The sequence below is a fragment of the Bufo bufo genome, chromosome 4 (assembly GCF_905171765.1).
Source record: "Bufo bufo chromosome 4, aBufBuf1.1, whole genome shotgun sequence".
NCBI classification, from domain to species: Eukaryota; Metazoa; Chordata; class Amphibia; order Anura; family Bufonidae; genus Bufo; species Bufo bufo.
In genome coordinates, this window is record NC_053392.1 from 617,311,116 (window position 1) to 617,335,413 (window position 24,298).

At 45.6% G+C, this 24,298-nt stretch overlaps 1 long non-coding RNA gene across 1 annotated transcript; it reads left to right on the forward strand.

The window, feature by feature from the left end:
* The first annotated feature begins 716 nt into the window (after window positions 1-716).
* Window positions 717-16,318, forward strand: LOC120999733. The gene is made up of 3 exons (XR_005778592.1): window positions 717-1,027; window positions 12,363-12,365; window positions 16,305-16,318. It is a non-coding gene; the product is annotated as an uncharacterized LOC120999733 (long non-coding RNA).
* The last annotated feature ends 7,980 nt before the right edge of the window (window positions 16,319-24,298 follow it).

Below are 24,298 nucleotides of genomic sequence, written 5' to 3' on the forward strand. Positions count from 1 at the left end.
AATTGCACCCAGTTGAGTTGAAATATCTTTAATTAAATTTCCGTTATTTTTAACGGTAGCTAATATTTCCTTAAGTGGAGGGGATTCATCTTTAGACAATACATTTTCATCATCTCTCTCCACCCCTGCCGCCTGAACATCTTCCTCCCCTGTATCATCCACTCTCAATCCCGCCTTTTTTCTTTCTATATCTGAGTCTTGAACTCCTTTCTGCCCAGCCCTTGTATTTAGGACCTTTGGAGATTTTAAACATTTTTAAATTTTAGCAGAATCTGAGATTTTCTGGACTGTTTTTGCGGTTGTGTGGTCAATGGAACGCCGATTCTGTTTAGGGGCCATTTTTCTTCCTCTCCCTTGTCTTGTATGGCTCATTTCTAACAGATTATCCACTGGTTCTAAAAAAAAAAATTTTCCCCTCTTCCCTTCTCTCTCTTCTTTCCACTCCTTCTGTGCTCCCCCTCTCTCTCCCCCCTTCCTTCCTTCCGGTCCTGTTCTTTTTTTTCTTGCTTTACCTTTATTGGCTTCCTTTATTTATAGTTTATTTTGTCATTATCTCCTCTCCCATTTAATAAACCCTGTCACCATGTCAAGTGCCAGCAGTCTTATTGTATAAAAAGTTCATTCACAGCCAGCCAACTAGATACTGGTAAATGATTTTGAGGGAGCAGGAGAGACCAGCTGTGGTTAAAGGGTAACTTTCATGTTTTCATCAAAAAATCAATTTTAGCATAGGTTACTGCTGCAGCATTATGCATAAAGCAATCTTTAGCTTCTTCACATACCACAGTTTTTCTTCAGCTTTTCCCTTATTTACGGCTGTTTTAACCTCTACAATATGAGGATCTTCTCAAGATTGCTCCTCTGCCAGTTCTCTGAGGCCAAAACTGCTTTTCCTCACTTTCCATACACACTTGTTGTAGCCAGCAGCTCCCTGCCAGCCAATCAAATTGGATTACTGAGAGACACGCCTCCTCACTCTGAAGCCTAATGCAGGCATGCAGTGTGAAGGACCGCCCCTCTGTCTTCTGTTTATACTAAAAGGAAGACAGACAAGCCCTAGCAACGGTCGTTTAAGGAGCAGTGGAAAGGGACAGGAGACATTAATGAAAACTGTTATTATAAGGTAATTACAGATCTTTTGGCAATCATTGACAGACTAACTCAGGTATACATGCCTAGCTCTAATAAACTAGCAAATAAAAAAAATATGACAGTTATCCTTTAAACGGATTCTGTCATCAGATTTTACCCCTATAACCTAAAGATATCCTCATGTCCGGACTAATAAGAAGAATCCTAAGCTGGCCTTATTAAACCTCACTGAGGCTCTATTTGTCCAAAAAACAGGTTTATAATACAGCCAGGTTAATACAGGGTGCCCGGCCGCACCCCTCGCCGTCCGGTGCCCAGCGCCGCCTTCCGTCATCATCGCCACCTTCCCTGTCTTCAGCGCCGCCTTCTACAGCTCAGCGCCGCCTCTGCAATGCTCCCGTCCCTCTGCCAGATCCCGCGCCTGCGCACTAGGCTCGGCCTGATGCGCCCGTGCGGACTCCTGGCAGCGGCTTCATGCGCCGGCCTGATGCTCACTTCACTCAACCCTAATATGACCTGCAGATTGGCTGAGCTTAGTGCGCAGGCGCGGGATCTGGCAAAGGGACGGGAGGATTGTAGAGGCGGTGCTGAGCTGTAGAAGGCGGCGCTGAAGACAGGGAAGGCGGCGATGATGACGGAAGGCGGCGCTGGGCACCGGACGGCGAGGGGTGCGGCCGGGCACCCTGTATTAACGGACCTCCCCTTGGGCACCTTAAGTAAGTGATTGGCAGGTTATAAAAAAATGTTTTTTGGACAAATAGAGCCTCAGTGAGGTTTAATAAGGCCAGCTTAGGATTCTTCTTATTAGTCCGGACATGGGGATATCTTTAGGTTATAGGGGTAAAATCTGATGACAGAATCCCTTTAAGGCAGGAGAGTTAGTCAAGCAGATGTCAGAACACTGGTCACAAGGAGTTAAAAATGAGGGAGCTAAAAAGGGGATTCAAACGATCGGACATAGAGTGGACCACGTGGAGAAAGTAGTATCAGACTCTCTGAACTTTTGAGATATGGCAGGTCATATGATAAGGGCACAAGAGTCTCAACTTAACAAAGCATTCACTCTGAGAGAAAATATGGAAAATAGAAGTCGCCGCAAAAACATGCGGATAAAGGGCTTGCCGGAAATACACCCCAATGACACCCTGGGAGCTGTGGCGCAGAAAATATTCACCTCCCTCCTAGGCGCTGAAAGGGCAGATAAAATCGTCATTGAGCGAATTCACAGAGCGCTTCGCCCAGCTCCTAAAGAAAATGAGCCAGCCAGAGATGTCATATGCGGTCTAAGTCTACTTTCACACTGGCATTTTGGCTTTCCGTTTGTGAGATCCGTTCAGCGGTCCAAAACGGATCAGTTTTGCCCTAATGCATTCTGAATGGAAAAGGATCCGCTCAGAACGCATCAGTTTGCCTCCGTTCAGTCACCATTCCGCTTTGGAGGTGGACACCAAAACGCTGCTTGCAGCCAAACAGGGGACGGATCTGTTTTCTATGACACAATCTGGCACAATAGAAAACTGATCCGTCCGCCATTGACTTTAAAATGGTGTTTAAGACTGATCCGTCTTGGCTATGTTAAAGATAATACAAACTGACCCATTCTGAACGGATGCAGACGGTTGTATTATCTGAACAGATCTGTCTGTGCAGATCCATGACGGATCCGCACCAAACGCGAGTGTGAAAGTAGCCTAAGCTTTGTGGACACATATTGAAGGCCAGCCGGGACAAGCCCACGTTATATTATGAAGACCACCAGATCCATCTTTATCAAGATGTGTCGCCCACAACACTGTCTAAAAGAAGAATTCTTCGACCCCTCTTACAGAAATTGAGAGACTTGCATCTGCCTTACACATGGCTCTACCCATTCGGCATAGCAATAATCAAAAAAGGTCGCAGGATTGTCATACATACACCTGAAGATCTTTCTGAAGCCTGGGACCGCTTAGGGATACCACCAATGTCCATCCCATCCTGGATGCCAATCTCGGCAGATGTCACTCTGCCGGACTTACCCCATATGGAGCCTTGGTCAGTGATTGAACGGAACCGGTCCTCCAGGAGAAAGGGAGCAACTCTCAAAAACTCCAGAAATGACTCTCCATGAGATCCTCGCGGATCAATATATCCTTACCTTTTGGCAATTTGTTTTTCTTTATGTTTCTCTGAATGGGGCAGATAAAAATGGTGTACTTTCACATAGTCTAAACTCTAGATGGAAGGTCTGGGGTGTGGGGCAGAGCAGTATGGTTCTGGTTGGAACATAACCTTTAATTGTCTCACACTATGTGACCGAAAAGATAGGTTACTCACCCTAATGCAATGTAAAATTCACCCACGTAGTAGGCTGTATATTCATGTCCCCTTACACCCCAACCCAGCCAATAATACATCTCTGTGATGAGGGTACATCATACCTGCCACACACACACACAAGTAGCATGCTTATCCATGTCCACAAGCTCCAGACAAGATGGAACGTTCTGTGAACCTATTTATCTCTCTCAACAAGTATGAGGAGGGACTGCGCTTGGTCACGGCTCAGGATGTTCTCTCTCCCCCACTCCTCTTCTACCTCCTCTTCCCCTTTTCTCGCTGTCTATTCTTCTATGTCTCACTCACTTTCTAATGTATCCACATGGGATCTATGGGAACATAGCCCATTTCTAAATTGGCCTTCCATAACACAAGTTAATAACCTCACTTGTGTTTGTTTTGTTATAGGTGACACAGGGCATCACTATTTCAAGTGCCTACTCTTACGGCTCTTGTCATGTTGCCTTACTAGGTTTAGGTTGTTTTTTGCAGAGCCAGAAGATCCCCTGGGTAAGAAACGTTTTAAAACAAACGATCGCAGTGCAGATCTCACAGCCTGGGAGAAGGAACGTCCAGGGAGAAACAGGGCAGACTCCTCCGAGTGCCAAGTCAGCGAAAATACCGGGGGACATAGAGGGAGAACGGAGCGGCGTCCCGGAATAATAGTAAGTGCAGTGAGATCCCGGGGCGCCGCTCTACATAGCCTGATAGTTATCTTACAATGTTTGGACCAATAAAAGGTCCTCTTTAACGATGGAAGTTCTCTTACAAAAACTCAGACAAAACACCACCATTAAAGGATTCACCAGAAACTCAAACACTCATCTAATATCAGATTTTTCACATGACCTGCTCCTATTAATTTCAAATCCTAACACAGCCTTAGGGTCCATTCACACGTCCGTTTTTTCTTTCCTGATCTGGTCCTGGAAAAAATCGGACAGCACAATGTGTGCTGTCCGTTTCCGTTGTTCCGTTCCGCATGTCCGAAAAAATATAAAACTTGTCCTATTCTTTTCCGCAAAAATCGGATCCTGGTACAATACAAAGTCAATGGATCCGCAAAAAACAGAAGACATTCGTATGTCATTACGTATGTCATCCGTTTTATGCGGATTCCGTTCCTGGAAATTAAATTTTTATTTTATAAACTTTTATTCACTTTTTTTTTTTCAATTTTTTTTCAAAGAAATCCAAACAACTTTATTTGCTTATTGAAATTTATACATGTTTCCGTTTTTTGCGGATGACATACGGATGACATACGGAAACATTTTCAGGAACAACGGATCCGCAAAAAACGGACCGAAAATCGGGATATAGAAAAATACTGACGTGTGAATGTAGCCTTACCCAGATTACTAGAAATCTTCCAACAATATGGCATACTCTTAGGCTACATTCACACGTCAGTATTTTTCTATATCCCGATTTTCGGTCCGTTTTTTGCGGATCCGTTGTTCCTGAAAATGTTTCCCTATGTCATCCGTATGTCATCCGCAAAAAACAGAAACATGTATAAATTTCAATAAGCAAATAAAGTTGTTTGGATTTCTTTGAAAAAAAATTGAAAAAAAAAAAGTGAATAAAAGTTTATAAAATAAAAATTTAATTTCCAGGAACGGAATCCGCATAAAACGGATGACATACGTAATGACATACGAATGTCTTCCGTTTTTTGCGGATCCATTGACTTTGTATTGTACCAGGATCCGATTTTTGCGGAAAAGAATAGGACAAGTTTTATATTTTTTAGGACATGCGGAACGGAACAACGGAAACGGACAGCACACATTGTGCTGTCCGATTTTTTTCCAGGACCCATTGAAAATGAATGGGTACAGAACTGGAACAGATCAGGAAAGAAAAAACGGACGTGTGAATGGACCCTAAATCTGATCTGTTAAACATTTCTCTCACTCGATCCCAGGCGGCCCTGTTGCGCAGGTCATCCCCTTTTCATTGGGCTGAAAGCTCCATGACCTATTTAGGAGCACAGATCCCATGTAAAACAGATGACTTGTATGCATTGAATTTCCATCCGCTGCTACTCAAAATTTCCTGCTTGGTGAAGGAATATGACTTCCCATACCTCTCACGGATGGGACGCAAAAATCTGCTGCAAACATATATACTTCCTTTGATCCTCTACTATATGCAGATGCTCCCTATGCACCTACCTGGGTCCTTCTTTGCTAGTGTCCGAAAATACTTCTCCTTGTTTTTATGGAAAGGTTGCAAACCTAGATTATCCTACCAGATACTCACAAGAAAGAAGAATAGGGGAGGTTTAGGAGTTCCTGATATCAAACAATATAACACGGCAATAAACCTGCAAAGGTGGCTTGATAAGGCTACACTCCCCAACCCTCGTCAGAGTTCAGACCTCATGATCCTAGGGCCTGACTGTCTGAGGATCTAATGGCTCCCAGAAAACAAGGACATTCAAACCTCATCGAACACCTTTGAATCCAGAGGGGGGAAAAAACAGGCTGGTTTGAGATCTGCATTTATACAAACAGGCAAATAACACAAGTTTCTGAGCATGCACGTGTTTGTATTAAGTGTGTGACGTTAGATTGCGTGACTTCAGATTCAGGGACTTTAGGAGGGGACTACAGTAAGCTACATTCTTATCACTGCACCGTATTGTGTTTTTTCTCTTCTTGCATAATCTCCATTTAGTATGTGTTCCATTACTGACAGCGCCGTCCGGTGCACATCTTGTCTAATGTCTGCAGTCCTGGAACAGCATTTTGAGGGTGCATATCTTTGTTCAAAATGTGAGCAAATTGCCTGCTTGCAATCGCAGATCGAGTATCTAACCGGGCGAGTTTCAACACAGAGGCGTTGAAAATTTGGAAAAGAGTTTGGTTCTCACTAAGCAAGCGCTCTATGGGGTAGATGTGGGGGAGGGTTGTAGCCAGGAGGCTGAGGAAAGTGAAGTAGGTAGCTGGGTAACAGTTAGAAAGCGGGGTAGAGGGAAGAGTGCCAGGGAGGCTAGCCCTGATCTGACACACCCCAACAAGGTTGGCAGATGAGGGGGATGAGCGTTCAGGGACGGCACTGCCGCAGCCGGACACTTCCTCTGCCAATCAAGGGAATGTCAGCTCCAGTAAGCAGGGCAGACAGGTGCTGGTAGTGGGAGACTCAATTATTAGGGGTACAGATAGTGAAATCTGTCACAAAGACCGTGATCGCCGAACCATGTGTTGTCTTCCTGGTGCTCGAGTTCGACACATCGCGGATCGGGTTGACAGATTACTGGGAGGGACTGGAGAAGACCCAGCGGTCATGGTCCATATCGGAACCAATGACAAAGTTAGAGGTAGGTGGAGAGTCCTTAAAAATGATTTTAGGGATTTAGGTCAAAAGCTTAGGGCAAGGTAGTGTTTTGCCGAAATACTGCCTGTACCACGAGCCACACAAGAAAGGCAGCGGGAGATTAGGGAGGTTAACAAGTGGCTCAAGAACTGGTGTAGGAAGGAGGGGTTCGGGTTCCTGGAGAACTGGGCCGACTTCTCTGTCGGCTACAGGCTCTATCGTAGGGACGGGCTGCACCTCAATGGGGAAGGGGCAGCTGTGCTGGGGAGAAAGATGGCTGGAAGGTTGGAGGAGTGTTTAAACTAGGGACTGGGGGGGAGGGGAACTACATTATAGGATGGGAAGATAGAGACCGGGGGCAAGGTAGTGGGACTGGGGGAGGGTAATTACATTACAGGGAGTGCAGAATTATTAGGCAAGTTGTATTTTTGAGGATTAATTTTATTATTGAACAACCATGTTCTCAATGAACCCAAAAATCTCATTAATATCAAAGCTGAATATTTTTGTAAGTCGTTTTTAGTTTGTTTTTAGTTTTAGCTATTTTAGGGGGATATCTCTATGTGCAGGTGACTATTACTGTGCATAATTATTAGGCAACTTAACAAAAAACAAATATATACCCATTTCAATTATTTATTTTTACCAGTGAAACCAATATAACATCTCAACATTCACAAATATACATTTCTGACATTCAAAAACAAAACAAAAACAAATCAGTGACCAATATAGCCACCTTTCTTTGCAAGGATACTCAAAAGCCTGCCATCCATGGATTCTGTCAGTGTTTTGATCTGTTCACCATCAACATTGCGTGCAGCAGCAACCACAGCCTCCCAGACACTGTTCAGAGAGGTGTACTGTTTTCCCTCCTTGTAAATCTCACATTTGATGATGGACCACAGGTTCTCAATGGGGTTCAGATCAGGTGAACAAGGAGGCCATGTCATTAGATTTTCTTCTTTTATACCCTTTCTTGCCAGCCACGCTGTGGAGTACTTGGACGCGTGTGATGGAGCATTGTCCTGCATGAAAATCATGTTTTTCTTGAAGGATGCAGACTTCTTCCTGTACCACTGCTTGAAGAAGGTGTCTTCCAGAAACTGGCAGTAGGACTGGGAGTTGAGCTTGACTCCATCCTCAACCCGAAAAGGCCCCACAAGCTCATCTTTGATGATACCAGACCAAACCAGTACTCCACCTCCACCTTGCTGGCGTCTGAGTCGGACTGGAGCTCTCTGCCCTTTACCAATCCAGCCACGGGCCCATCCATCTGGCCCATCAAGACTCACTCTCATTTCATCAGTCCATAAAACCTTAGAAAAATCAGTCTTGAGATATTTCTTGGCCCAGTCTTGACGTTTCAGCTTGTGTGTCTTGTTCAGTGGTGGTCGTCTTTCAACCTTTCTTACCTTGGCCATGTCTCTGAGTATTGCACACCTTGTGCTTTTGGGCACTCCAGTGATGTTGCAGCTCTGAAATATGGCCAAACTGGTGGCAAGTGGCATCTTGGCAGCTGCACGCTTGACTTTTCTCAGTTCATGGGCAGTTATTTTGCGCCTTGGTTTTTCCACACGCTTCTTGCGACCCTGTTGACTATTTTGAATGAAACGCTTGATTGTTCGATGATCACGCTTCAGAAGCTTTGCAATTTTAAGAGTGCTGCATCCCTCTGCAAGATATCTCACTATTTTTGACTTTTCTAAGCCTGTCAAGTCCTTCTTTTGACCCATTTTGCCAAAGGAAAGGAAGTTGCCTAATAATTATGCACACCTGATATAGGGTGTTGATGTCATTAGACCACACCCCTTCTCATTACAGAGATGCACATCACCTAATATGCTTAATTGGTAGTAGGCTTTCGAGCCTATACAGCTTGGAGTAAGACAACATGCATAAAGAGGATGATGTGGTCAAAATACTCATTTGCCTTATAATTCTGCACGCAGTGTATAGGATGGGAAGATAGTGCAGATAGAGACCGGGGCAAGGTAGTGGGACTGGGGGAGGAATGGAAGGAGGGACTAGAACAGTTCAGAAGGAAAGGTGTAAAGTAAAAAATATACATAAACCTCTTGATTGTATGTATATTAATGCCAGAAGCCTGACTAATAAAACTGGTGAACTGGAATTAGTGATGTGTGAGGAGGACTATGACAGTGGGAATAACTGAGACATGGCTGGATGATAGCTATGACTGGGCGGTTAATGTAAGGGTTAGTCTGTTTAGAAAGGATCTCAAAAAACAGAGAGGGGGAGGGGTTTGCCTTTATGTAAAGTCCTGTCTAAAGCCCATAGTCCGAGAAGATATAAGTGAAGGACATGTGGGTAGAGATACATGGAGGCAAAAACAATAATAAAATACTAATAGGAGTTTATTATAAACCACCTAATATACCAGAGCCCACAGAAAATCTAATACTAAACGAGATAGACGAGGCGGCAAATCATAATGAGGTGCTTATTACAGAGGACTTTAACTACCCAGCTATAGACTGGGAAACTGAAACTTGTATATCTCATAAAGGAAACAGGTTCTTGGCATTAACCAAAGACAATTACCTCTCCCAACTGGTTCGGGACCCGACTAGAGGGACGGCCACACTGGACTTAGTATTAACCAATAGACCTGACAGAATAACAGACGTGCAGGTTGGGGGACACCTGGGAAATAGTGACCATAAAGTAATAACCTTCCAATTATCATTCAAAAGAGTGTTTCTTCAGGGAGGAACAAAAATACCAAACTTCACAAAAGCATAATTTTGCCAACTAAGAGAGGCCATAGCCCTAACTAACTGGGAAAAAGTCCTCAAAAATAAATAGACAGCCAGAAAATTGGATATTTTTTAAAGCATCCTAAAATTTAATTGTGAGAGGTACATACCATATGGGAATAAAAGGTTAAGGAACAAGAAGAAACCAAATGTGGATAAATAGAACTGTAAAGAAAGCAATAAATGACAAAAATAAAGCATTTAAATCACTAAAACAGGAGGGCAGCGAGGAAGCACTGAAAAAGTATAAGGAAAAAAATAGAATATGTAAAAAACAAATAAAAGCAGCCAAAGTAGAGACCAAGAGATTAATTGCCAAAGAGAGCAAAACTAACCCTAAAATATTCTTTAAAGGGTTTCTATCACTTCGTTTCACCTATTTAGCTTTCAGACACTAGCGATCTGCTAGTGTCTGCTTTATCTAACCATCCTAATATAAGAGCTTATTGTCCTGCCGTTTAGCTAAAAAAATAACTTATATAGATATGCAAATGAGCCTCTAGGTGCTATGGGGGCGTGATTAGCACCTAGAGGCTCCGTCTACCTTAACAAACTGCCGCCGCCCAGCGCGTCCCTCCAGCCCGCCCATCTCCTCCGGAATGCGATGCTCCTCGTATTCGGCGCATGCGCAGTGAATGTCTGATCGCTTCCCTGCTCAGACATCTCCACTGCGCCTGCGCCGATGACGTCATAGTGCTCCGAGGAACAGGCGCAGTGGAGATGTCTGAGCAGGGAAGCGATCAGACATTCACTGCGCATGCGCAGAACAGAGACGCGCACGGAGAGGATCGCTTCAGCTGGAGATGGGCGGGCTGGAGGGACGCGCTGGGCGGCGGCAGTTTGTTAAGGTAGACGGAGCCTCTAGGTGCTAATCACGCCCCCATAGCACCTAGAGGCTCATTTGCATATCTATATAAGTTATTTTTTTAGCTAAACGGCAGGACAATAAGCTCTTATATTAGGATGGTTAGATAAAGCAGACACTAGCGGATCGCTAGTGTCTGAAAGCTAAATAGGTGAAACAAAGTGATAGAAACCCTTTAATAATATAAATGGTAAAAAGTATAAATCTGAAGGTTGAAAATCACAATGAATGGGTAGCTTTATAAAGTATTTAAAACATAACATTTAATTATGTATAGGATAAAATAATGGGCCCTACTAAACTTGACAAAAAATGTATAAATAGTTGCCACTAGTTACACATATCTCCTAAATTAATGGACGGAGATAAGAAGGGACCAATAAAGGGACAGTAGTATGTAAAGAGACAGGATGAAGGGTAGCCAGGTACCAAGGCAGAAAGACACAGTGCTGGGTCCCAAAACCCTAAGTCGCCCTGTCTATCTGTGTCCTCCCTCCTGTCTACCACAATATCCCTATTATCGCCCTTCCTAAGAATGGACTGCCCAGCTTTGCCCGATAGCCAGAATATGGTCCTGAGGGGGTTACCCTAACTGAAGAACAAGGGGCAAATAAGCTGGCAGAGAATATTTGTGATGAATCAAATGTAAGTAAATCCACAGGTGTTGGGAAATCACCTCCAGTGCCAATCAAGTTCATACACAAACAGATAAATAATCAAAGTACATAACACATTCTATTGATGGTATGGTCCCGACGCGTTTCCTCAGTATAACCTGATTCGTCAGGGGACAAGATTATGCTAGAGAGCCCTAAAAAATGGGCTCTATTCTCCAACAAAAAAGGAGGGTCACAGAGGGCACACTGAATATTCACAACCTGCAAGCTATTAGCAGTCTACCTGGTGTTGGAGACCTGCGCAGCATAGAGAATATATCCGTGAATGCCAGTGTGGCCTCCAATTGGCCGACCGTTGTAGGGTAAAGGCCAAATCACCCTCAATTTTGAAAGACCTGCGGTTATCACTGGTATTTGATCTCTGACCGTATGGAGAAAGAGATACAGGGTGTTCAAGGAATGGTGCACACCCCTATCCAGGTATATATGTCTAAACCTGGAGAATAAACCAGAAATAATCAGAGGTCAACAGTCTTATCCAAACCAAGATATTTTGTTTAATAAGACTTCAATCCAAACCTGGTACACCACTGCTACACGCGGGACGCCAGGGAATACCCCTCATCCATTCCTATCTAGAAACAGTCATTACCAAGGACTGTACAGATAAGTTGCTTATTATCATTTTTTGCTTGTATGTCAGACTGCTACCAGCATCAGATAAGTAACGTTGTACTGACCTTTTAACATCTGCTGGTGACATCACTGGTGGGGGATCGGTTACAATGTGTGTCTTAAATAGACACCATTAACTGACAAAATGCCTTTCTTCCTGGAAGTACACTGAATAGATACTTTCAGTTAATGATATGCATGTATGAATATATGATCACTGGTGTACCAGGTTTGGATTGAAGTCTTATTAAACAAAATATCTTGGTTTGGATAAGACTGTTGACCTCTGATTATTTCTGGTTTATTCTCCAGGTTTAGACATATATACCTGGATAGGGGTGTGCACCATTCCTTGAACACCCTGTATCTCTTTCTCCATACGGTCAGAGATCAAATACCAGTGATAACCGCAGGTCTTTCAAAATTGAGGGTGATTTGGCTTTTACCCTACAACGGTCGGCCAATTGGAGGCCACACTGGCATTCACGGATATATTCTCTCTGCTGCGCAGGTCTCCAACACCAGGTAGACTGCTAATAGCTTGCAGGTTGTGAATATTCAGTGTGCCCTCTGTGACCCTCCTTTTTTGTTGGAGAATAGAGCCCATTTTTTAGGGCTCTCTAGCATAATCTTGTCCCCTGACGAATCAGGTTATACTGAGGAAACGCGTCGGGACCATACCATCAATAGAATGTGTTATGTACTTTGATTATTTATCTGTTTGTGTATGAACTTGATTGGCACTGGAGGTGATTTCCCAACACCTGTGGATTTACTTACATTTGATTCATCACAAATATTCTCTGCCAGCTTATTTGCCCCTTGTTCTTCAGTTAGGGTAACCCCCTCAGGACCATATTCTGGCTATCGGGCAAAGCTGGGCAGTCCATTCTTAGGAAGGGCGATAATAGGGATATTGTGGTAGACAGGAGGGAGGACACAGATAGACAGGGCGACTTAGGGTTTTGGGACCCAGCACTGTGTCTTTCTGCCTTGGTACCTGGCTACCCTTCATCCTGTCTCTTTACATACTACTGTCCCTTTATTGGTCCCTTCTTATCTCCGTCCATTAATTTAGGAGATATGTGTAACTAGTGGCAACTATTTATACATTTTTTGTCAAGTTTAGTAGGGCCCATTATTTTATCCTATACATAATTAAATGTTATGTTTTAAATACTTTATAAAGCTACCCATTCATTGTGATTTTCAATATTGATTTAGGGTCTAGCCCAATACTTCATGATAGTTTGACCAACTAGAACTGGTTGTGTTAAATCGTATAAATCTGAAGGTGTCAGAGGAATGAGGGGGGAGTTACAGAGAGCAATGGGGAGAAAGCAAAACTATTACAGTATTTTTCGCCCTATAAGATGCTCCAATCCATAAGACGCACCTAGGTTTTAGAGGGGGACAATAAGAAATTTTTTTTTTCATTAAACCTCAGGTCAGTTCACCAATCAGACCCCCAATGTTAATAAGACCCCAATAAGACCTCAGATCAGACCCCCAATCAGACCTCAGCTCAGACCCCAATGTGAATGACCCCCAATAAGACCTCAGATAAGAGCCCCACTCCTCTCTTCATCCCCATATTCCTCTCTCTTTAGCCCCTATATGCCTCCATCAGCCCCGAAATAATATTAAAAAAACCACTTACCTTTCCTGCTCCGGACGGCGCCGCTCCTCACTGCCCGCGCTCGGTAATCCTCCTCTTCAGTCTGCTGTGTGTGGCGCACACAGTGTGAGGTCACAACGCGCCCTCACATGTGCGCAGCCTTCACAGCAGAGCGCTGAGGACCAGGAAAAAGTGAGTATAGTGCTTTCACCGCTTCCCGGTCCACCGGTACTAATCAGCGCTTTCATAATGGAAGCGCTTGATTAGTGTTCGCCCCATAAGACATTTTCCCTGCATCCTATGGGGCGAAAAATACGGTAAATATTTTTTTCTCCACTGTATTCACTGAAGAAAATAAACTGACAGATGAAACGCAGAATGTAAAAGTAAATTCCCCATTAAAAGTGCCCTGTCTGACCCAGGAAGAAGTACAGCGGCATCTTAAAAAGATTAAAATAGACAAATCACCAGTACCAGATGGCATACACCCCCGTATCCTGAGAGAATTAAGTAATGTCATAGCCAGACCCTTATTTCTGATATTCAAGGACTCTATGCTGACAGGGAGTGTTCCACAGGATTGGCGTATAGCAAATGTGGTAGCAATATTCAAAAAGGGTCCAAAAACAGAGCCCGGAAATTATAGGCCGGTAAGTTTAACATTTGTTTTGGGTAAACTGTTTGAAGGTTTTCTAAGAGACGCTATCTTGGAGGATCTCAATGAAAATAAGCAAATAACGCCATATCAGCATGGCTTCATGAGGGATCGGTCATGTCAAACTAATTTAAAGGGGTTATTCCATCTTAGACAATAGGGGCATATCGCTAGGATATGCCCCCATTGTCTGATAGGTGCGGGTCCCACCTCTGGGACCCGCACCTACAAGGAGAACGGAGCGGAGAAAGTTAAGGAGGGGGCACTGCTCATGCGCAGCTGCCCTCCATTTATTTCTATGGAGCCTCCGAAAATAGCCGAGCGCTGGCTCGGCTATTTTCGTCGGCCTGATAGAAATGAATGGGAGCGGTGGCCGCGCATGCGCGGTGCGCTCCCATTTACTTCAATGGGAGAGGCGGGTAGCTGCGCCTGGTGGTGGACGGACCCTGGGAAACCCGGGGTCCTCCAGCCACAACTCTCCCCGGCTCCGTTCTCCTTGTAGGCGCGGGTCCCAGAGGTGGGACCCGCACCTATCAGACAATGGGGGCATATCCTAGTGATATGCCGCCAGTGTCTAAGATGGGATAACCCCTTTAATCAGTTTCTATGAGGAGGTAAGTTCTAGACTTGACAGCGGTGAATCAATGGATGTTGTATATCTGGACTTCTCCAAAGCATTTGACACTGTACCACATAAAAGGTTAGTATATAAAATGAGAATGCTCGGACTGGGAGAAAACATCTGTATGTGGGTAAGTAACTGGCTGAGGGATAGAAAACAGAGGGTGGTTATTAACGGTACACACTCAGATTGGGTCACTGTCACTAGTGGAGTACCTCAGGAGTCAGTATTGGGCCCTATTCTCTTCAATATATTTATTAATGATCTTGTAGAAGGCTTGCACAGTAAAATATAAATTTTCGCAGATGACACTAAACTGTGTAAAGTAATTAACACTGAAGAGGACAGTATACTGTATATATACTACAGAGGACAGTATACTGTATATATACTACAGAGGACAGTATACTGTGTATATACTACAGAGGACAGTATACTGCTACAGAGGGATCTGGATAGATTGGAGGCTTGGGCAGATAAGTGGCAGATGAGGTTTAACACTGACAAATGTAAGGTTATGCACATAGGAAAAAATAATGCAAGTCACCCGTACATACTAAATGGTAAAACACTCGGTAACACTGACATGGAAAAGGATCTAGGAATTTTAGTGAACAGAAAACTAAGCTATAGAAACCAGTGTCAGGCAGCTGCTGCCAAGGCCAGTAAGATAATGGGTTGCATCAGAAGGGGCATAGATGCCCGTGATGAGAACATAGTCCTGCCACTTTACACATCACTAGTCAGACCACACATGGAGTACTGTGTACAGTTCTGGGCTCCTGTGAACAAGGCAGACATAGCAGAGCTGGAGAGGGTCCAGAGGAGGGCAACTAAAGTAATAACTGGAATGGGGCAACTACAGGACCCTGAAAGATTATCAAAATTAGGGTTATTCACTTTGGAAAAAAGATGACTGAGGGGAGATCTAATAACTATGTATAAATATATCAGGGGTCAGTACAGAGATCACTCCCATGATCTATTTATCCCCAGGACTGTGACGAGGGGACATCCTCTGCGTCTGGAGGAAAGAAGGTTTGTACACAAACATAGAAGAGGATTCTTTACGGTAAGAGCAGTGAGACTATGGAACTCTCTGCCTGAGGAGGTGGTGATGGTGAAGTCACTAAAAGAGTTCAATGTATTTCTGGAGTGTAATAATATTACAGGCTATAGCTACTAGAGAGGGGTCGTTGATCCAGGGAGTTATTCTTTTTTTTTTTTTTTTTTTTGCCTTCCTCTGGATCAACTTGCAGGATAACAGGCCAAACTGGATGGACAGATGTCTTTTTTCGGCTGTATATACTATGTTTCCTCGGTGAGTGGTACAGTGAGATTGTGGCAATCTATTAGTACATCTGGTGTGCTGTTGGAGGGCAGCTCCCCTTTGCTGCCAGCTTCTCTATTACCTCATATAGTGCAACAAGACATTGTCTCTATGAGATCATTCTGGTCAAAACTACGAGACATAAATATCACAACATGCATGCCTGCTGGCAAGATACCGGACCACAACATGTTACAGTCCCAGATAAAGTGCCTAAATGTAAACTTCCTACAATATGAACACTTTAGAGCAACATGCAAACTATTCTTATCGTCAAAAACGGTCTCCAGACAACGGTCATGGTTTGAACATCTGATTCTACTCCATAAAAAGCACTAAACAAAAATTATCATCGGTTTACTCCCATTTACTGTTAACTTCCTCTGCTGAACCCCCATACTTCTTAGGCTACTTTCACACTGGCGTTTTGGCTTTCCGCTTGCGAGATCCGTTCAGGGCTCTCACAAGCGGTCCAAAACGGATCAGTTTGCGTTCTAATGCATTCTGAATGGAAAAGGATCCGCTCAGGATGCATCAGTTTTGCCTCCGTTCCGCTCTGGAGGCCGCCTGCAGCGTTTTGGTGTCCGTCTGACGAAACTGAGCTAAACGGATCCGTCCTGGCACACAATGTAAGTCAATGGGGAGGGATCCGTTTTCTATGACACAATCTGACACGATAGAAAACGGATCCGTCCTCCGTTGACTTGGCTATGTTACAGATAATACGGTTGACGGTTGTATTATCTGAACAGATCTGTCTGTGCAGATCCATGACGGATCCGCACCAAACGCGAGTGTGAAAGTAGCCTTACAGGTCTGGGAAAAGGAGTTAGACGTGAAACTCTCAGACCAAGATAGGAAGTTCATTCTGACTCATTCACATGTTTTTTCACCATGCATCAAAATACAAGAAAACCATTATAAGTTGCTGTCTCGGGGGTTCAAGACATCTGAACTTTTGTTTAAAATGGTCCTTTCAGACACCTATCTATGTTGGAGGTGCCATAAGCATGTAGGATCTCTGAAATACATATGGTGGTCTTGCCCGGTGGTCGGCTCCTTCTGGACAATAGTTCAGAAAGATATGAGTGCCCTAAGCTCCCCAGACGTCATTCTTACGGAAGGTTTGGTGATTTTAGCCCAACCCGCTAAACAATACCGTCCATCTCGTGGCTCTTTGCTGACACACCTATTAGCTGCAGCCAAATGTTTAAAGAGGACCTTTCATCAGGCTCAAGGATGTCTACACGCTCAAGTTCAAGGATGTCTACACGCTCAAGTTCAAGGATGTCTACACGCTCAAGTTCAAGGATGTCTACACGCTCAAGTTCTCACGATTCTCCCGAGAACTTGAGCTCATTCTCCCTGGCTAAGAGCGGGACGCTCTGATTGGATGCGCTCACAGCCAGGGAGAAGATAACCACTCCCAGGGAAAATACAAGTCTCCGCCTAGTATAACCGAGTCGCCTCAATATAAGGCGCCAAAATATACGGGGCCAACAGCGGACGAACGGGGGGTTCTGTGGAAAAAAAATAAAGTGCCGTGACATCAGTGGGGGCCGCCCTATAAGGTAGGATAATAATTAGGCCACAGCTAGCCTGATGGAAGGTCCTCTTTAATTCCTCTACTATGGCTACAACCACTCCCTCCTTCCGAACACCAATGGGTTCAAAATGTACATCAACTGTGTCGTGTGGAGGAGCTGACTAGCTGGCAGACCAACCAGCATGACACATTTGTAAAAACTTGGGAACCATGGCTACGTTATACCAAGAATAATTGATCATTTGTACTACTATCTACCCCTACTCCTTTGTCCACCATCTTGATAGTAACACTTAAAGAGGTTGTCCGGTCCCAAAATCGAAAATTCTTTTTATGTGCTCCTAACACCGCTCACCATGCATACATATGCCCCTAATACCCGAGCTTTCCTTCACCCATGGAAGACATCAGATTATCCCGGCAGATCTGGTTACTTTCTCCCGTTATTGTTGAATACATAACTTTATTGATACACAAACCAGGTGGCACTGCACAGTGATGAGTCACAGGCTGGCCACGCCCCCCACTCTGCTCTGCCTGAAGCAGCTCCACCCACTACAGCTCCTGTGTCCATCTATCTGCACCACTCCAAATCCCATCACTGACCGTCCACAGGCTCTGCCCTCACATGTGTATCTAATCCTATCCTGTGTGATACAGCCTGCTGAGCTGTGTATCTAATCCTATCCTGTGTGATACAGCCTGCTGAGCTCTGTATCTAATCCCATCACTGACCGTCCACAGGCTCTGCCCTCACATGTGTATCTAATCCTATCCTGTGTGATACAGCCTGCTGAGCTGTGTATCTAATCCTATCACTGACCGTCCACAGGCTCTGCCCTCACATGTGTATCTAATCCTATCCTGTGTGATACAGCCTGCTGAGCTGTGTATCTAATCCCATCACTGACCGTCCACAGGCTCTGCCCTCACATGTGTATCTAATCCTATCCTGTGTGATACAGCCTGCTGAGCTCTGTATCTAATCCCATCACTGACCGTCCACAGGCTCTGCCCTCACATGTGTATCTAATCCTATCCTGTGTGATACAGCCTGCTGAGCTCTGTATCTAATCCCATCACTGACTGTCCACAGGCTCTGCCCTCACATGTGTATCTAATCCTATCCTGTGTGATACAGCCTGCTGAGCTGTGTATCTAATCCCATCACTGACCGTCCACGGGCTCTGCCCTCACATGTGTATCTAATCCTATCCTGTGTGATACAGCCTGCTGAGCGGTGTATCTAATCCAATCACTGACCGTCCACAGGCTCTGCCCTCACATGTGTATCTAATCCTATCCTGTGTGATACAGCCTGCTGAGCGGTGTATCTAATCCCATCACTGACCGTCCACAGGCTCTGCCCTCACATGTGTATCTAATCCTATCCTGTGTGATACAGCCTGCTGAGCTGTGTATCTAATCCCATCACTGACCGTCCACGGGCTCTGCCCTCACATGTGTATCTAATCCTATCCTGTGTGATACAGCCTGCTGAGCGGTGTATCTAATCCCATCACTGACCGTCCACAGGCTCTGCCCTCACATGTGTATCTAATCCTATCCTGTGTGATACAGCCTGCTGAGCGGTGTATCTAATCCCATCACTGACCGTCCACAGGCTCTGCCCTCACATGTGTATCTAATCCTATCCTGTGTGATACAGCCTGCTGAGCTGTGTATCTAATCCCATCACTGACCGTCCACAGGCTCTGCCCTCACATGTGTATCTAATCCTATCCTGTGTGATACAGCCTGCTGAGCTTTGTATCTAATCCCATCACTGACCGTCCACGGGCTCTGCCCTCACATGTGTATCTAATCCTATCCTGTGTGATACAGCCTGCTGAGCTGTGTATCTAATCCCATCACTGACCGTCCACAGGCTCTGCCCTCACATGTGTATCTAATCCTATCCTGTGTGATACAGCCTGCTGAGCTGTGTATCTAATCCCATCACTGACCGTCCACAGGCTCTGCCCTCACATGTGTATCTAATCCTATCCTGTGTGATACAGCCTGCTGAGCGGTGTATCTAATCCCATCACTGACCGTCCACAGGCTCTGCCCTCACATGTGTATCTAATCCCATCACTGACCGTCCACAGTCTCTGCCCTCACATGTGTATCTAATCCTATCCTGTGTGATACAGCCTGCTGAGCCGTGTATCTAATCCCATCACTAACCGTCCACAGGCTCTGCCTTCACATGTGTATCTAATCCTATCCTGTGTGATACAGCCTGCTGAGCGGTGTATCTAATCCCATCACTGACTGTCCACAGGCTCTGCCCTCACATGTGTATCTAATCCTATCCTGTGTGATACAGTCTGCTGAGCTGTGTATCTAATCCCATCACTGACCGTCCACAGGCTCTGCCCTCACATGTGTATCTAATCCTATCCTGTGTGATACAGCCTGCTGAGCTGTGTATCTAATCCTATCACTGACTGTCCACAGGCTCTGCCTTCACATGTGTATCTAATGCTATCCTGTGTGATACAGCCTGCTGAGCCGTGTATCTAATCCCATCACTAACCGTCCACAGGCTCTGCCTTCACATGTGTATCTAATCCTATCCTGTGTGATACAGCCTGCTGAGCGGTGTATCTAATCCCATCACTGACTGTCCACAGGCTCTGCCCTCACATGTGTATCTAATCCTATCCTGTGTGATACAGTCTGCTGAGCTGTGTATCTAATCCTATCACTGACCGTCCACAGGCTCTGCCCTCACATGTGTATCTAATCCTATCCTGTGTGATACAGCCTGCTGAGCTGTGTATCTAATCCCATCACTGACCGTCCACGGGCTCTGCCCTCACATGTGTATCTAATCCTATCCTGTGTGATACAGCCTGCTGAGCTGTGTATCTAATCCCATCACTGACCGTCCACAGGCTCTGCCCTCACATGTGTATCTAATCCAATCCTGTGTGATACAGCCTGCTGAGCCGTGTATCTAATCCCATCACTGACCGTCCACAGGCTCTGCCCTCAAGTGTATCTAATCCTATCCTGTGTGATACAGCCTGCTGAGCTGTGTATCTAATCCCATCACTGACCGTCCACGGGCTCTGCCCTCACATGTGTATCTAATCCTATCCTGTGTGATACAGCCTGCTGAGCGGTGTATCTAATCCCATCACTAACCGTCCACAGGCTCTGCCTTCACATGTGTATCTAAAACTATCCTGTGTGATACAGCCTGCTGAGCTGTGTATCTAATCCCATCACTGACCGTCCACAGGCTCTGCCCTCACATGTGTATCTAATCCTATCCTGTGTGATACAGCCTGCTGAGCGGTGTATCTAATCCCATCACTATCCGTCCACAGGCTCTGCCCTCACATGTGTATCTAATCCTATCCTGTGTGATACAGCCTGCTGAGCTGTGTATCTAATCCCATCACTGACCGTCCACAGGCTCTGTCCTCACATGTGTATCTAATCCTATCCTGTGTGATACAGCCTGCTGAGCTGTGTATCAAATCCCATCACTGACCGTCCACAGGCTCTGCCCTCACATGTGTATCTAATCCTATCCTGTGTGATACAGCCTGCTGAGCTGTGTATCTAATCCCATCACTGACCGTCCACAGGCTCTGCCCTCACATGTGTATCTAATCCAATCCTGTGTGATACAGCCTGCTGAGCTGTGTATATAATCCCATTACTGACCGTCCACAGGCTCTGCCCTCACATGTGTATCTAATCCTATCCTGTGTGATACAGTCTGCTGAGCTGTGTATCTAATCCCATCACTGACCGTCCACAGGCTCTGCCCTCACATGTGTATCTAATCCTATCCTGTGTGATACAGCCTGCTGAGCGGTATCTATCCCATCACTGACCGTCCACAGGCTCTGCCCTCACATGTGTATCTAATCCTATCCTGTGTGATACAGCCTGCTAAGCGGTGTATCTAATCCCATCACTGACCGTCCACAGGCTCTGCCCTCACATGTGTATCTAATCCTATCCTGTGTGATACAGCCTGCTGAGCCGTGTATCTAATCCCATCACTGACGGTCCACAGGCTCTGCCCTCACATGTGTATCTAATCCTATCCTGTGTGATACAGCCTGCTGAGCTGTGTATCTAATCCCATCACTGACCGTCCCCAGGCTCTGCCCTCACATGTGTATCTAATCCAATCCTGTGTGATACAGCCTGCTGAGCCGTGTATCTAATCCCATCACTGACCGTCCACAGGCTCTGCCCTCACGTGTATCTAATCCTATCCTGTGTGATACAGCCTGCTGAGCTCTGTATCTAATCCCATCACTGACCGTCCACAGGCTCTGCCCTCACGTGTATCTAATCCTATCCTGTGTGATACAGTCTGCTGAGCTGTGTATCTAATCCCATCACTGACTGTCCACAGGCTCTGCCCTCACATGTGTATCTAATCCTATCCTGTGTGATACAGTCTGCTGAGCTGTGTATCTAATCCCATCACTGACTGTCCACAGGCTCTGCCCTCACATGTGTATCTAATCCTATCCTGTGTGATACAGCCTGCTGAGCGGTGTATCTAATCCCATCACTGACCGTCCACAGGCTCTGCCCTCACATGTGTATCTAATCCTATCCTGTGTGATACAGCCTGCTGAGCCGTGTATCTAATCCCATCACTGACCGTCCACAGGCTCTGCCCTCACATGTGTATCTAATCCTATCCTGTGTGATACAGCCTGCTGAGCAGTGTATCTAATCCCATCACTGACCGTCCGCGGGCTCTGCCCTCACATGTGTATCTAATCCTATCCTGTGTGATACAGCCTGCTGAGCTGTGTATCTAATCCTATACTGTGTGATACAGCCTGCTGAGCTCTGTATCTAATCCCATCACTGACCGTCCACAGGCTCTGCCCTCACATGTGTATCTAAACCTATCCTGTGTGATACAGTCTGCTGAGCTGTGTATCTAATCCCATCACTGACCGTCCACAGGCTCTGCCCTCACATGTGTATCTAATCCTATCCTGTGTGATACAGCCTGCTGAGCTGTGTATCTAATCCCATCACTGACGGTCCACAGGCTCTGCCCTCACATGTGTATCTAATCCTATCCTGTGTGATACAGCCTGCTGAGCTGTGTATCTAATCCCATTACTGACCGTCCACAGGCTCTGCCCTCACATGTGTATCTAATCCTATCCTGTGTGATACAGCCTGCTGAGCTGTGTATCTAATCCCATCACTGACCGTCCACAGGCTCTGCCCTCATGTGTATCTAATCCTATCCTGTGTGATACAGCCTGCTGAGTTGTGTATCTAATCCCATCACTGACCGTCCACAGGCTATGCCCTCACATGTGTATCTAATCCTATCCTGTGTGATACAGTCTGCTGAGCTGTGTATCTAATCCTATCACTGACCGTCCACAGGCTCTGCCCTCACATGTGTATCTAATCCTATCCTGTGTGATACAGCCTGCTGAGCTGTGTATCTAATCCCATCACTGACCGTCCACAGGCTCTGCCCTCACATGTGTATCTAATCCTATCCTGTGTGATACAGCCTGCTGAGCTGTGTATCTAATCCCATCACTGACCGTCCACAGGCTCTGCCCTCACATGTGTATCTAATCCTATCCTGTGTGATACAGCCTGCTGAGCTGTGTATCTAATCCCATCACTGACCGTCCACAGGCTCTGCCCTCACATGTGTATCTAATCCTATCCTGTGTGATACAGCCTGCTGAGCTGTGTATCTAATCCTATCCTGTGTGATACAGCCTGCTGAGCTGTGTATCTAATCCCATCACTGACCGTCCACAGGCTCTGCCCTCACATGTGTATCTAATCCTTTCCTGTGTGATACAGCCTGCTGAGCTGTGTATCTAATCCCATCACTGACCGTCCACAGGCTCTGCCATCACATGTGTATCTAATCCTATCCTGTGTGATACAGCCTGCTGAGCTGTGTATCTAATCCCATCACTGACCGTCCACAGGCTCTGCCCTCACATGTGTATCTAATCCTTTCCTGTGTGATACAGCCTGCTGAGCTGTGTATCTAATCCCATCACTGACCGTCCACAGGCTCTGCCATCACATGTGTATCTAATCCTATCCTGTGTGATACAGCCTGCTGAGCTGTGTATCTAATCCCATCACTGACCGTCCACAGGCTCTGCCCTCACATGTGTATCTAATCCTATCCTGTGTGATACAGTCTGCTGAGCTGTGTATCTAATCCTATCACTGACCGTCCACAGGCTCTGCCCTCACATGTGTATCTAATCCTATCCTGTGTGATACAGCCTGCTGAACTGTGTATCTAATCCCATCACTGACCGTCCACAGGCTCTGCCCTCACATGTGTATCTAATCCTATCCTGTGTGATACAGTCTGCTGAGCTGTGTATCTAATCCCATCACTGACCGTCCACAGGCTCTGCCCTCACATGTGTATCTAATCCTATCCTGTGTGAAACAGCCTGCTGAGCTGTGTATCTAATCCTATTACTGACCGTCCACGGGCTCTGCCCTCACATGTGTATCTAATCCTATCCTGTGTGATACAGCCTGCTGAGCTGTGTATCTAATCCCATCACTGACCGTCCACAGGCTCTGCCCTCACATGTGTATCTAATCCTATCCTGTGTGATACAGCCTGCTGAGCTCTGTATCTAATCCCATCACTGACCGTCCACAGGCTCTGCCCTCACATGTGTATCTAATCCTATCCTGTGTGATACAGCCTGCTGAGCTGTGTATCTAATCCCATCACTGACCGTCCACAGGCTCTGCCCTCACATGTGTATCTAATCCTATCCTGTGTGATACAGCCTGCTGAGCTGTGTATCTAATCCCATCACTGACCGTCCACAGGCTCTGCCC